Consider the following 13992-nt stretch of genomic DNA (forward strand, 5'->3'; position numbering starts at 1 on the left):
GCATATTTTAAAGACTTGTTCAGTACTTTTATGTGCATGAGTTCATTTCTTTTAATTTCTGAGTAATGTTCCATTGCGTGAACATAGCGCAACTTGTTTATTTATTTTCCTGTATATAGTTATTTAGTCTGTTTCCATTTTTAATGCAATGAATAAAGCTACTATGGGTCTTCTTGTAGAAGATTTTGTGTACATATGCATTTATTTATCCTTGGTATATACCTGAGTCAAATTTCTTGATCACAGGATAGATGTATCTTTAAGTCTTTCAGAAACTTCCAAAATTTTTCACAAGCAATATTGATATTTTAAATTCCCAAGGGCAGTGTATAAGGGTTCTAGTTTCTCTCGGTTATTTATTCGTTTCTGCAGTAAAGGTTTAACTCAGCAGGTTTGGGGTGCTTGAACCCTGCCCCTTCCAAAGAATCAACTGACCCTTGGGCAAATCCCGGGAGCTAACCTCCAAACCCTCAGAATGTGCTGCCTGATCAAAGTGACTTTACACACCTGCAGCCTTCGCCCCTGCCAGGTGGGTTATGCTAACAGTCTGGTTTACGATGGGGAGCTGGGCCTGTGCTGTATTAATGTTACCTCTTGGGGGGTCAGCCACGTGAGCCCAGTGTGCCTATGAGACCAAATCCCAGTAAAATCTCCGGACACCAACGCTGGCATGAGCTTCCCTGGTTGATAGTATTCCATATGTTTTGTCACTCATTATTTCTGGGAGAATTATTCACTCTTCATACAACTTACCTGGGAGAGGACAAGCGGAAGTTGGTGCCTGTCCTGTGCTGGAGAGACCTCTGTTTACTGTGGCTGACTTGAATCGGTCCCTTCTCACGGTAACAAGTTACGATTGTGAGTATGGCAGCTTCTCTGAGTTCTGGAAGTCCTTCTAGACACACGGTGAATCTGAGGGTGCCCTGGGAGCCAGGACACAATATGTTAAAACTGAGCTATTTTGGTAGTTTTGGTACTTTAGAGAAGTGTCTCATCATGGTTTTAATTTGCTTTTCTCTGAAGACTAATGATATTCTATACCTTTCCATATAATTATAGGTCATTCTGATATTTTCTTTTGTGGGGTACCTGCTTAAATAATTGATTCTTTTTAATTGGACATTCCTCTTTTTTCTTTCTGATTTGTGGAAGTTCTTCATGTTACTCTATGTGGGAGTTTATACCCAAGACACACACATATATATATATTATATATATATATTATATATACATATATACATATATATTACATATATACATATATATATATTATATATATAATCTTCTCTCATACTCTATCCCTCTTCCTTTTCAATGTTTTGGCCAAGACTGTAAACACAAAAATATAAGATATATAAAAGCAGAAAAATTTGTCCTTTTTTTCCACTAATATATACTAAGGATCTGGAATAGCATCTAAGAATTAACAAATAATTTATGAATTTTAAAAATGATTTGTAAAGAATTTGTTCTATAACATATTACTTAGTAATCACTTCCCTATATTCTCTGTGAGTATATTGAATGTGTATGTTTATTTAAATAGTAACTTAAGTTACATTACTATCAGATGAATAATTTGAGCACCTGGGCTCTATTTTTTATTCTCTATTTTACAGGTGAACGGACTAACCATAGAATAGTTCAGTAGCTTGCCAGAGTTATAAACTAGCAAATATCAGAGCCGACATTTAAGCAGGTAGACCGGCTCTGGAGTTTATGATCTTGACCACTATGTTTTACTGTCTGTCAACATGTCATTCTGATTAGTTATTTTTCCACCACTTTCTATTTAACATATCATTTAATTGCATGATGCTAAATTACTCTTTTAAGAGAATTAATGCACATTCAAAGTTCTATTCTGTCATCATTAATATTGATAAAAAATGCATTTATGTTCTTTCATTACTAAAATTGTGGTTTCTTCCTTTCTTCCTTTCTTTCTTTTTTTTTTTTTTTTTTGCCTATATTCAGATCAACCCAAAAGCAAAGTAATAAAAAATACTTAACACCTTCTCTAATTGACTGGTAAAATATATTTAGGTAAAATACAAGTTCTTCTAAGATAAATGCTCTTCTTAAATTTCTTTTTCTTTTTAGATCCTAAATTTATGCAATGTCATATGAACTAAGACATACAAAAATATTCTGAGGTTAAGATTTCTAAACCTCAGATCCAAACAGGTCAAGTACAGGATATTCCAGTTAAATAATTGTCTATTCCCCTGTGGGGGTTGATATTTGTTCTATTATTCTCTTTCATGCTTTCCGGAGTTTCTGCTTCCTTGTTCTTTTATGTTATTTTCTATAAGAACAACGTGTCACTTGCTTTTATCTTTTCAGTGGTTTAAAGAGTTCATATGTCTTGTCATTGTAATTCTACACAAAGAAATCACTAAGTTTTCAAAAAACACCCCTTAAGCTCTATTTCCCTAATTAACAATGGCAAAAAAAATGTGCTGTAATTCATTTCTAAATTATAAGAGATAGAAGTCAGCACAATTTATTCACTTTCATCATTATCTCATCCCCTACAATATGTATTTTCCTATGTTCACAAAAGTAATCTGGAATTTAAATTGTTATTATTGTTACAGTCTTTTGTATTATTACGTTAAACATATTGGGCTTGAAGATGGTACAAAAATATTATAAAAGCACCAGTGTGCCCATACCCCAACTTGGGAAAATAAAACTTTGTGAAGGACAGTGAAGGTTTCTCTATGAACATCAAAGTTAACTGCTGCCCCGAATTTGTTTCTCTTTCTCTACATTTAAAAATTGTTACTACATATACACTTCATTATAAATGTGTACCTATATAAACATATGTCAGTATGTATACACATATGTATGTATATTGTATATTGTAGTGTTTTGTATCTTTTTAAGCCCCATGAAATGATATATTCCATAAACTACTCTGCAATGTACTTCACTCAAAATTGAGGGTTTTGAGAGTGTCTGTGCTGGTATACGATTCTTCATTTGGGTAATTTAAAAGTGGCATTGAATAGGCTGACCCTAACTTGATTGTCCTCCCATAAAGGGACACTTAGGCTCTATCTAGACCCTTCCCATGGCAGACAACATGCTGTAAATATTTTTGCATGTGCCTTCCTGTGAATTGGTCTCCAGGGTCAAAGCCACCAAGTAGATGCCTGGGCCATGGCTTTGACTTAACACAGACTTTGACTTTACTGGGAAGTGCCAGATTTTTTTCTGCCTTTCTGCAGCATATAAAACAGTTCTATTATGGGTTTTATTTTTACTTCCCTGGTTATTGGCCAGGTTGGACATCATCTCTTTTTTTTTTTTTGGCTATTAAGATTTTGTCTTTCCTGTGCATTACCAGTTCATATACAGGTTTTTTTTCCCCTTTTTGGTTTCCTCTTTCTTACAAATTAATAGGAGTTCTTCTACTATTTACTCTCAATTCAAAATCTTTGTCAGTTACATGTGTTACTATCATCTTCTCCAAATCTACTGCTTGCTGTTTTTATAATGCCTTTTTCTGGAAGAAGTATAAAATTGGAAAATAAGCAATGTATCCTTTTTTCTTGAATGATTTAGGTTTTACAGTGTCTTCAGATACTCTTTCCTTCCCAAGGTCATAACATTTTCTTCAAAAGTTTTACTTTACACATTAAGGTGTTAATTCACCTAGAATGTGTTATTGTGTATCATGTGAGGTAGAACTGTATTATCTTTATATGTTCATAACAAATTATTGAAGTGACAAGATAGAATAGTCTACTCTTTCTCCATTGGGTTTAGTGCCTCATTTGTTATACAACACATTTCTGTATTTGTGGTTCTTTTTCTGGGTTCTTTATGATATTCTCTTACTCTAGGTCTATGTGTCAATTTCTGGCCCAATATTATATTTGCTTAATTATTATATGTCAAAATACATCTTGATATCTGATAATGAGGGTCATATTGTAACTTTGTAATTTGAAAAATTAGAAATATCCATTGCCTCAATTTTGATCAGACCCTTTTTATTCTGAATATGAGGGCTTGGGAGGAATTTAGCTCAGAACGATTTTTTTAAATTAAGTGGTTGATTATTAATATTTCCAAACACTTATCAAGCTGGATTTTTTATCTTAGTCCTCTCTGTCTAGTGCCTTTTGTTTTCATCCATTTATCCTTTTCTTTACCATATCAAGACAGTTTATCAAATGTGTTCTCCACGTACCCGATCTGACATTTTATATCTTAAACTTGGCTTTTCCTTTCTCTTTCTCTTCTGCTTCTTTCTTATCTTTATAAGAACTCTTATGATGACATTGGGTGCAACTGGGTAATCCATGGTCATCTCCCATCATTTCAAGGTCAGTTGAACCTTATTTTATCTGCAACTTTAATTTTCTTTTTTATGTGACCCAAAATATTCACGGATTAGGATGGAGACATCTTTGGAGGACTGACCACTGTTCTGTCTACTGCAGTCTCTTAGATGACCAAACCCTGATTTTACAAATCAGGAATTTGAGATCAATGAAGTTCCAGTGATTTGCCTCCAATCATAGAGCAGACTCTAACCTTGCCAGTCTGTAGATTGGAATCAAATATTCCTGACCTCAGACCAGAGTAATCTTCACACAGCAGACCCAACACACATTATATACCTCAGCCCTCCTCCCACTTAAAGTATGTAGACCATTTTGAAAGTTGAATACACGGTCTGGAAATTCTACGTGCATTTTTCCTTTTAAACTCAAAATACAATCAATGCCCAATAATACTATCAGAATACTAGGTGGCATTAAGATGACAACAAAAACAAATTATGCAACTGAGATTTTAATGGATATTCCTGCCAGTAAAACTTGACAATCCAAACACTGATACAAGAAGGAAATTGTTCTTTTTATTAAACATTCATTGAACTTGCACATGTCTAGAGGGATTTTCTGTCACGGCACTGAAATTCAGTGTTTGATCTTCAGGTTCAAATCTAAACTGACACACTGCAGATACTTCTCTTTTTTAAATTAATTAGTGTCTTAGCATCTTTTTCTTGGAAAGGTCAGCATTCAATGACATCACTGGAACACCTGTCTTTTTCAGTGAGGTGAGTGGAGATAATGCCAGCTCCTGGAACTGTGGGACCCAAGAGAGCTGAGAAGGTCGACACACTGGTCAACATGACGTCCAGGTACCACCTTGCACAGAGTCACTCCCTTTCAGTGATTTCGTTTCCTTCTATTTTGACTCCAGAAAGAAAGGTGCTGTCAACCTCATTTAGAAGGTTATTTCACATTTCTACTTAATAGGTACCCTTTTCACTCAATTTCTCTTATTTTTATTAAACTCATAGATAGAAAGCAGAATGACAGCTATTGGAGGGGGTTAGCGGGGGGAGGGATTGAGCCAAACTTTCTCCTTTTTTATTAGAACCCAAAGGTCTTGGTTATTATCATTCACTTCCAGGCATATATTTTCTCCTGAACTTGTCTGGATAATTTTGACCTATGGAAAGAACCAGTTAGCTCCTGTATACTCTGAAAGGGCTTCAGCCTCTTTGGAGAGTGATAAGACAGGCAGAGGAGAGAGAATTAAAAGACCAATTCCGCAGCCGAGCTTGAGGCCTGAGGTTAAGAAGGACCAGGATTGTTCTTCCTGCAAATCTCAGGATCCCTCAGTTCAGGACATATCCAGGGAAAAAAAGTCGCAGGCAGGGAGGTTTGAAAGAGATGCTATTAGGCTACTGGGGAGAGTCAGTGCAACCTGACCCTACAGTGCAAGGCAGACCACGAGGTGCCTTTCTAGGCACTGAAGACCATGCCAATAATGTATGGCCCTATGCACAAAATCTAAAAACGTCAATGTGGAAGAGTTAGGTCATTAGTTTTTAAAAATATATGTGTAATATCTGGAGGAACAAACAAACAAAAATAAGATGAAGAAGAAGACATCTTCTTCATGAGCAGGGAGAAGGGAAAGAACAGTTTTTTAAAAAAGAAAAGTTTTGTGAGGGTGGTGATGGATTCTTTGATGTAATTCAAGTACCATGCAGTATGGGGAGGCTTCAGTATGACACAGAGGAGCTTGTTTTGGGGGATTTTTTCCCCAAACTGAGAAGAAATGTTTGAAAGAAGAATAAGAAAGACTTTGAAAATTACTCTAATAGTCACTACTGGGAGACTTTGAAATGTATTTAATTATTCTTACTCTCAGTTTCCTCATCAGAAAGAGTGGTAGGCAAGGATGTCCACCTTATAGGCTTGTTCTGTCGATGAGGTCAGAAATCACCCAGACAGTTGGAATTGCCCAGCATGAAATCATAAAAATCATAGGATTCTGATAAATGATAATGATTGCATTCTTTGTCCTCATTTTGCTTCTCTTGCTCTCTTCTTTTTTCCTTCACAATGGGCCACCAGGAAAGGTAATAAAGAGAAATGTAGTTAAGAAGACAATATATCCGTTGGACTATCATGGACCCCACTGTCCTTGCTTCACCACCTCTGTTTACTAAATTGCCATCAAGATGTCCCACCACCATTTCCAATGCTCAGTCCCATACTCCATGTTAACATGTCACATTGGATAAAAATATTTTCAGCCCTAATAAAGCTCTTCAGCATAGAAATCAAATCTACCCACAACATACTCCCTGTCTACTTCTCCCACTTAGAGATAAAGGTCTATTCATTTATTCATTCACTCAACAAATATTTATAGAATACCTACTATGAGCAAGGTACTGCCTTAGGTGTTAGGTGATAAAACTTGAAAATTTTGTCAAGACAAGGTGGTATAAATATAGTTTTATAGATTTATACTTTCATGTTTCCTAGCTTATGTACTCATATAATTAATTTTTTAAAGCGTACCAGGCCTATGTGATTCCTGTTTTATTGATAGACATAAAGGCTCATGAAAGAAACAAATTTCTCACAATAAAACAGATTATGAAGAAGGCAGCACAATTTTAATGATATATTTAAAAAATCTGCACCCTGACCAGTGTGTCTCAATGGATTGGGCATCATCCTGCAAACCAAAGGGTCACCAGTTCTATTCTCAGTCAGGGCACATGCCTGGGTTGCAGGCTAGGTCCCTGGTTGGGGGTATATGAGAGGCAACCACACATTGATGTTTCTCTCCCTTTCTTTCTCCCTACCTTCTACCTTCTCTAAAAATGAATATAATCTTTAAAAATCTGCAAATTATATTTCTCTTTGTTTTTTAGGTTAAAGAATATTTTTGTCTCTGTCCTCCCTAATAAGTCTTATAAAGATATTTATGTTATCAAAGATATTTCATTTAAGTGGCATTTAACCAAACATTAAGAATTCGTTTTTCCCCTCCATCAGCAATAGGTGAATTTCCTACATTAGTCCGAAAACAGTGAATGACACCATTGAGCAATGCACTTCCTGAATTTTTATAATTATTTCTGGCCTAGAATTTTTCTCCTTGGGAGGTTCAGAAGCATTATTTATACATGACATTTTGAGGTTGGTTGCCCTCTTCAGAAATTTTCTTTCCTTCTAATGTCAAGGAAAAGAAAATCTCTTTGCATACATTTTTTTTTTAATCTCAAGAACTCTCAGACATGTAATCAATTTTGACCCATTTAGAAAACATGGTCTCTGCGACCTTGGTAACAATTGTCCCAATTTTCCCATCACAGCCAAAGAAGGTCTTTAATGACAAAACTCTTGTCAAAATATCCTCACTTGTTATGCTGGACTGGCTGGGCAGTGGCCTAATTACAAAGGAGTTTTTTTGGTCTTGTGTTTTGTCTCCTTGGGTTCCAGTGTCAAGTGAGGATGCCGTGCTTCTGCCAACCAAGGACAGGATGATAAATCAAAGGACAGGAGTGTGCCCTGAGTTATCTTAAGGAGACTGTCCCTTTCTCCTCTGGATTCTCTCCTCCTTTGAGGTCTTTTCTCAGAATTCTAGCTCTGAGGAACCACATCTCACACCCAGAGCTTCTAGATCTCCTGAGTGTAGGTTCCTCTTCTTTCTTTCTCTAGTCTTGTCTGTCTGTCCTCACACATTAAATGATGCCAGGACAAGTGTTCATTTCTGTATGGGAGACTTCCTGTTAGACTCTCCAACGCATCTTCCTGCACTCTCGGCTTGGAGGTAACCTAGAATGTGCTGCTGAGGCTGTCCCCACAGAGGATGCTTCTACAAGTGACCACCCACCACCCTTCCCTGGAGGAATTAGCCATCCAGGACACTATCTTTCATATGTAACCCAAGTTCCCACACCCTCTACTTTTCGCTGGAAGTAGACACCCAAATAAGGATATTTGGCTATATGGCCAAAGTGCAACCTGTTCTGTGGGTAAAACCAATGAGTCAGCCTGTGGGTTGCCATTCAATGGCTTCTTACTCTGGGTATACAGGTGCCAGGTGTGCAGGCTTTTGCTGCCAAACTCAATTTTATCATCAGGTCTCCTATGGTGACTTTAGCTGAGATTTCTCTCTTCAATGCTCTGTTGTCTATTTTAAGTCTGTCTGGGATTTTTTAAAGTTCCTAGTATTGCAAAGACTCTTGTGTACATCACATTATGGTTTTATTAATTTACATGCCTTCTTGTCATTTTGCATTTGGAACAAGAGTGGGAAGCTGTGCCAGTTTCAGATTGCCATCTTAAACACGTACTTTGAATCTTTGCTCCCTACAAGGCTCAAGAAACCACAAATGCCAACAACAGACCTTGACAGTTTACCCCACTATTTGTTTTTGCCCTCAACAAATTGGACAGTTGAAATAAGGTCTGTTGTTACATGCACTCCAGGCTAATTCTTGTCTCTGACCAGGAGAAGAGAAACAAAAATGAAGCCATAGTGTCATTCCTGCAAGAGTTCTTCCCATGATGGAAACACTCAGTCAAAGTTGAAGGAGAATATCTACTCTCCACAGGAATGACCTGAAGGAACCCCAGAGATCAGACTGTCTCATGAGACTCACAGGAATCAGAGATTTTATCCATTTCTGGGATTCACTGACATTTTTAAGGATGCAGGTGACTGTAAACACAGGCAAAGCAGAGAGAGGCCCAAGACCTGGTGCTGATCCCCAGGCCTTTTCTCCCTACATCAAATGAGCTCTGGTCCTGGTTACAAGGTGCAATTTTTAAGATGTGTGATCACCTCGCTAACTCCTGAAACTTCTCTGTTTCAAGGAAGTTTCTTATCCAACTTCTTCCAGGGAAGCACGCCTCATAAATTCATACATTCTGCATTTGTTGGCTCTAAGCAGCTAGACAACCAGGCACAATCTGCTAAAAGCATTCTTTAGATAAGGATTCTTCTGCCAGCAGACACCATTGAGTTTGAGTGACAGGAGATCTAGCATTAGTGTGTCAAAAGGAGATTAGACTGGGTCACAAGCATCTTTCTTGCTCAGGAGTGTCTCCCGCTCATCACTCCACCACCGTCCTCATAAAAGGAGTAGATGGATTGGAGACTCCCTGTTTAACTCTCTTCTTCCCAGCAAACCATCAACATAAAATCAATTTTATGTTATAAGGGCTACTATTGCATTCAATTCTAATTCAGTACACTAGTAAGAAACTGAGCGGTTGCTGCTTTTAATTCTTTCCTCCAATTCTCTGAGAACTGAATTGAAAAATTTGAATTGGAAGCAAAGAAATAAAGCAATTATGAGGATCATTCTTTATTGTTTTGCTATATATACTTTCAAAGCTTCTAGTTGGCTGCCCCCCCATACTATACCATTACATGTATAAAATTCTAATTGTTAAAATTTCACTCTTATAAATTAAGGCTTCTAATCTATCTGGAGAAAAGCTGGTGATTTTCTAAATCAGAGGCAAAAAGGATGTTCTATTTTGCTTGTCAACCCCTGTTGTTTGAGGGTGACTACCTGGAGCACTGTGTTGACTGGACCACCCTCGCTTCCCCCATTAACACCCTTTTGCAGAAAAATAAGCCAGGGTATATGCATTTATCAGCCCCCAACAAGGTCCTACTGCCTGTTGACCAGCCTAATCTTTAACCACTACAGGGAGGAAAGAGGAAGAAAAATAGAACCGTAGTACAAAACCTATTATGGAGTTTTAGTAAATAAACTCTAGGGTGGACCCTTTTTAAAAAAATGATCTAATTTGTGTTTCTAAAATAGAAATTATACCTAGCATTTATAATGGCTCGGGCCTTCCTCAAGCACTTTTCTCATACATTTTAACATTAGCATCCTTGAGGCTATGTAACTGCAGGTAATGTGCTTTTTAAACCATATTTTTTTGCTAGAGCTCATTAAAAGCTCTCATTCCTGTAGTGATATTTGGACCTCAAGTTAGACTTATTGGTGCATAAGGAGCAATAGATGCTTAAATGTCAGGTCTACTTACCGACTGGAAGGATGGCTGCTAGAGAGACATTTGTCTTCTGTGGGACACGCTGACTGTGGCTTATTTTATTGTTCCTGTTGGGGCAGAGTTCTCCTGAGTCCAGAGCTATTTAATCCATCAAGCTTCAGCATGAAAAATTACACTCTGGGTCATGCAACTTCCCAGTGTGTTTTTAACTGGAGTGATCACTGATGTTGCCACATGGTCTTCCCCGCTGGCCAGAAGCAACCCCTGGGCAGGCACTAAACCTGTGTTTTCCAGATTCCCGTGTTTCTGGTGCTTGTTACAGAAGCTGGAAGACAGAGAGATGCCCAATAAATGTTTGTCTGCTCTAGTCTCACCTCTCTTTTCTTCTATCTGTATCATCTGTATCTTTTTAATCAATGTTTGAAAGTTTTAGATTCAGCCTCCTTAATAATTCTCAAGTCCAGCCCCTCTCAGCTCCGTTCTCTCATCACCTGGTCCAGGCCACCAGCATCCCCCAACTGGATTCTTGGGCAGCCTTCCAATGAGCATCCTCCTCCATCCATCTCCACAGGATGCCAAATTGAAGCAAGCGTTTGTCACATTCACTCTGAAAACACTACAACACTCCCCTCTGCCCAGCTCTTACCATAGGAAAAAATAAATCTAAACTTCTCAGCAATCACACAAGAACTCTTTTGAATCTGGTCTCTCAGTATTTTCTAGTTTTATTTCTTACTTAACATGTCTAGGCAAGCTGTGGTTCAATCAGTCCAGACCCCTCAGTCCAAGAATACTTCGCGTGCTCTACTTCATTGTGTCTTATTGCATGATTTTTTTTTTCCTGAGCCTGGAATATTTCTTCCTGTCATCTGGGCTTATCAAAATTCTACTCTTCCTTTCTGATCCTGTGAAAATGCTTCCAACACCCCCATATCCTTTTCTACATCTTTCCCGTTTAAAATGGTTGCCCCTTCCTGTGTTCGCACATTGCACCCTGTGTTGTGGTTTGGCAGCAGAACAAAGCGGTGGAAAGTCCAGACCTGGAAACTGCCTGCTGGGCTCCAACCCAAGCCCTGCCACTTACTGGCCCAGTGGCTGTAAGCAAGTTACTTTATCTCTCTTTCTCAGTTTCCTCAACTGTTAAATGGGAAAAAGAACAGTGTCCTATCATAGCAGTGCTGTGATAATTAAATGACTTTATTGTCCAATACATTGTACTGATACAAGTGCTCTGTGAGCATTTCTTCAGTTAGAGAAACATAGCATCGGAGGTACGGAAGAGCACTGGCCTCTTAACTCACCGATCAGTGGTTCTCAAAGTTTGATCCAGCAGCATCAGCCTCGCCTGGGACCTTGTTGGAAGTTGAAATGGTCAGATCGCACCATGGACCCGCTGACTCAGAAACTCTGAGTGTGGGCCCAACAATGTCTATTGTAACAAACTCTCTGGGTGGTGCGGATGCCAGATCAAGCTTGTGAATCATTCTAAAGAGGATCTTTAATTTAAAATGCCTTTCAGTCCTCACCACCTATAGACTACAATTCTTCTGTTCAGAGCCATTGAAAAGTAGGCGATGCCCTTGAAGACAATTCTAAAACTTCGGAGAGGGCAGTGAGGAATTGGGTCAGAAAGCTGGAAGTGAAATAGAAGCAAAGTGTCCATTTGCATGAGGGAAAAAGGATGCAAGAAGAAAAAATATTACATAAAAAATGCCAAAATATGTCATTCTATTTCTTCTCTCATAAAATCAGGAATTGTCACATGGATTAATTGTTCTAAAAATTTATTCTAGGTTTTTAAAAAATATTTCTATATTCTATTTCTATATTTCATATACTCTATATTTCTATATATAAAAGTATTTTATACTTCTTAAAATATGTCCGTAAGAAATTTTAAGTTATCAGAAAAAAAGTTGTAGTAAAACCCTCTTCTCTTTGAACAATTGGGGATTTTTTTTAAAGAATAATGGGAAATTTTACTGAAAAATACAACCAATTTCATATTTATCTCCCAACATAAATATGTGTGGAAAACTAAAATAAGGCATAAGAGCAGCTGAATGTAGCACCAAGTATACAACAGAGTTCTTTGTAAGACTGAACTCGTACAGCAGATGCCATTGTCAAAAACAAAGGAATTATGAAATATTATAGACACAGGAAAAGTATGGAATAACAAAATAAGATTTGGACACACACCTACCCCTCAGCTTAAGAAGTAATTTTTAAAGCAGTTGAAAGAGTCTGTGCATTCAAATGCTGTCTGCTTGTTGAAATTTTAACAGAAAGCATAGCACAGGGCTTACCACAAAAAAAAAAAATGTTCACTCTTCTGTTTGCTTCTTTGCAAAATGTGTGAACAAGCTCTCTGGCAGTGGGGATTTTTCAGACATAGATGTGTTTCTGGGTGAGTTTGGGGATGGTGAAATTGTTACCAGTGAGTAAAACAATTACCACTGTTGTCCTTTCCCAATGATGCCGTGCGGTCCTACAAGAGACTTATTTTCCCCTTTTACAAATAAAGATTTTGTCCTGAAAATGCTTTGAAAAGCACCCAGGGATAATTCCATTATTCAAGTACAGTACTTGAGATTCTGAGGGCAGAGGATGAATGGTAATTAGTTCTGGTGCTTGTGAAGGTTTTGTAATCTCCTCTTTTCATTCAAGCGTGGGGGGGGGGGAGGGGCCGTGTGAGCCTATAGAGAAATCAGCCAAATGTGTAGCATCGACAGAGTCTACTTTCTATGTTCTCTTCTTTTGATTTCCCTGGAACTCTGGATTAACAAGTTGAATAAAAAGAACATTAAGGGACATAATAATCACAGTTGCTTTTATTGATCAGCTATCAAGTGAGAGTCATCATGCTGAGCACTGTAGAGATATTAATTTGTTTAAACTCTATAATGACTCAAGTGATAAGTATATTATTTCACATACTTTTTCTAGCAAAGAAAATCAATCATAAGAGAAATTGGGTAACTTCTCCAGGATCACAGAGTTGAGAAATGGCAGTATCGGGGTCCCAATCCATGTACCATCCAGAGTATACTGTCAAAGACAGGGGTCCCCAGTGGCATAGGGAGCCGTTCACAGAGGAGTGGCTCATCCAGTCCAACCCCTTCCTTTTATAGGTGAGGAAACTCAGGCTAAAATGGGAAGACACTCCTGCCAGGTGGCAGAGCAGAGGTTGGGATTCAGGATTCCTGAATCTCCCTTCAGGCCAGCACATGTGCCCCTTTGCACACGTCTAAAATGCAGAGGCTCTTTGCCTCTGAAACCTGTTTGTGCATCTGTCTTCCAGAGCACGTAGTCAGCAGCACCAGCTTTCTCCATGCTGGCTGCACTGGAGGGTCATCTGGGGAAGGGTCAAAAAATACCCAGAGTATCACTCGAAAGATTTTTATAGATTTTGTTCTGGAAGGGGACCAGGCATCCATACCACCTCCACACTTGAAGGTACTACAGGGTTTTCAAAATGTACGTGTGCACAGCTTGCCTCTTCTTTTCTGTCTCCTCGACCTCAGAGCTGAACCTTTCTCATCTCAGTAAACGGCACCACCTCCACGGGGGGTTGCTCCAGCCAGGAGCCTAGTGTCCTGCCCTTATTCCTTTCTTTTCCTTCTATCTACTCTCAGTCCATCAGTTTGTGTCAGGTGTTGGGTAAATATCT

General features: G+C 38.2%; 1 long non-coding RNA gene across 6 annotated transcripts in view; it reads right to left on the bottom strand.

Annotated features, from left to right (window-relative positions):
• LOC119064832 (uncharacterized) overlaps nt 1-12584 on the bottom strand; it is a 48572-nt gene extending 35988 nt beyond the window's left edge. For 5 of the 6 annotated variants that reach the window (XR_008390778.1, XR_008390780.1, XR_008390779.1 and 2 more), the window contains exons 1-4: nt 12526-12584; nt 11621-11952; nt 10353-10644; nt 754-923 (exon numbers count right to left, since the gene is read on the bottom strand). This is a non-coding gene — a long non-coding RNA (uncharacterized LOC119064832). The remainder of the gene's footprint in view (nt 1-753; nt 924-10352; nt 10645-11620; nt 11953-12525) is intronic. The other variant, XR_008390777.1, reaches the window with a different exon arrangement.
• Nucleotides 12585-13992: the final 1408 nt, after the last annotated feature.

This window comes from Artibeus jamaicensis, unplaced genomic scaffold (genome assembly GCF_021234435.1).
Source record: "Artibeus jamaicensis isolate MK-2021 breed Jamaican fruit bat unplaced genomic scaffold, CSHL_Jam_final scaffold_916, whole genome shotgun sequence".
NCBI classification, from domain to species: domain Eukaryota; kingdom Metazoa; phylum Chordata; class Mammalia; order Chiroptera; family Phyllostomidae; genus Artibeus; species Artibeus jamaicensis.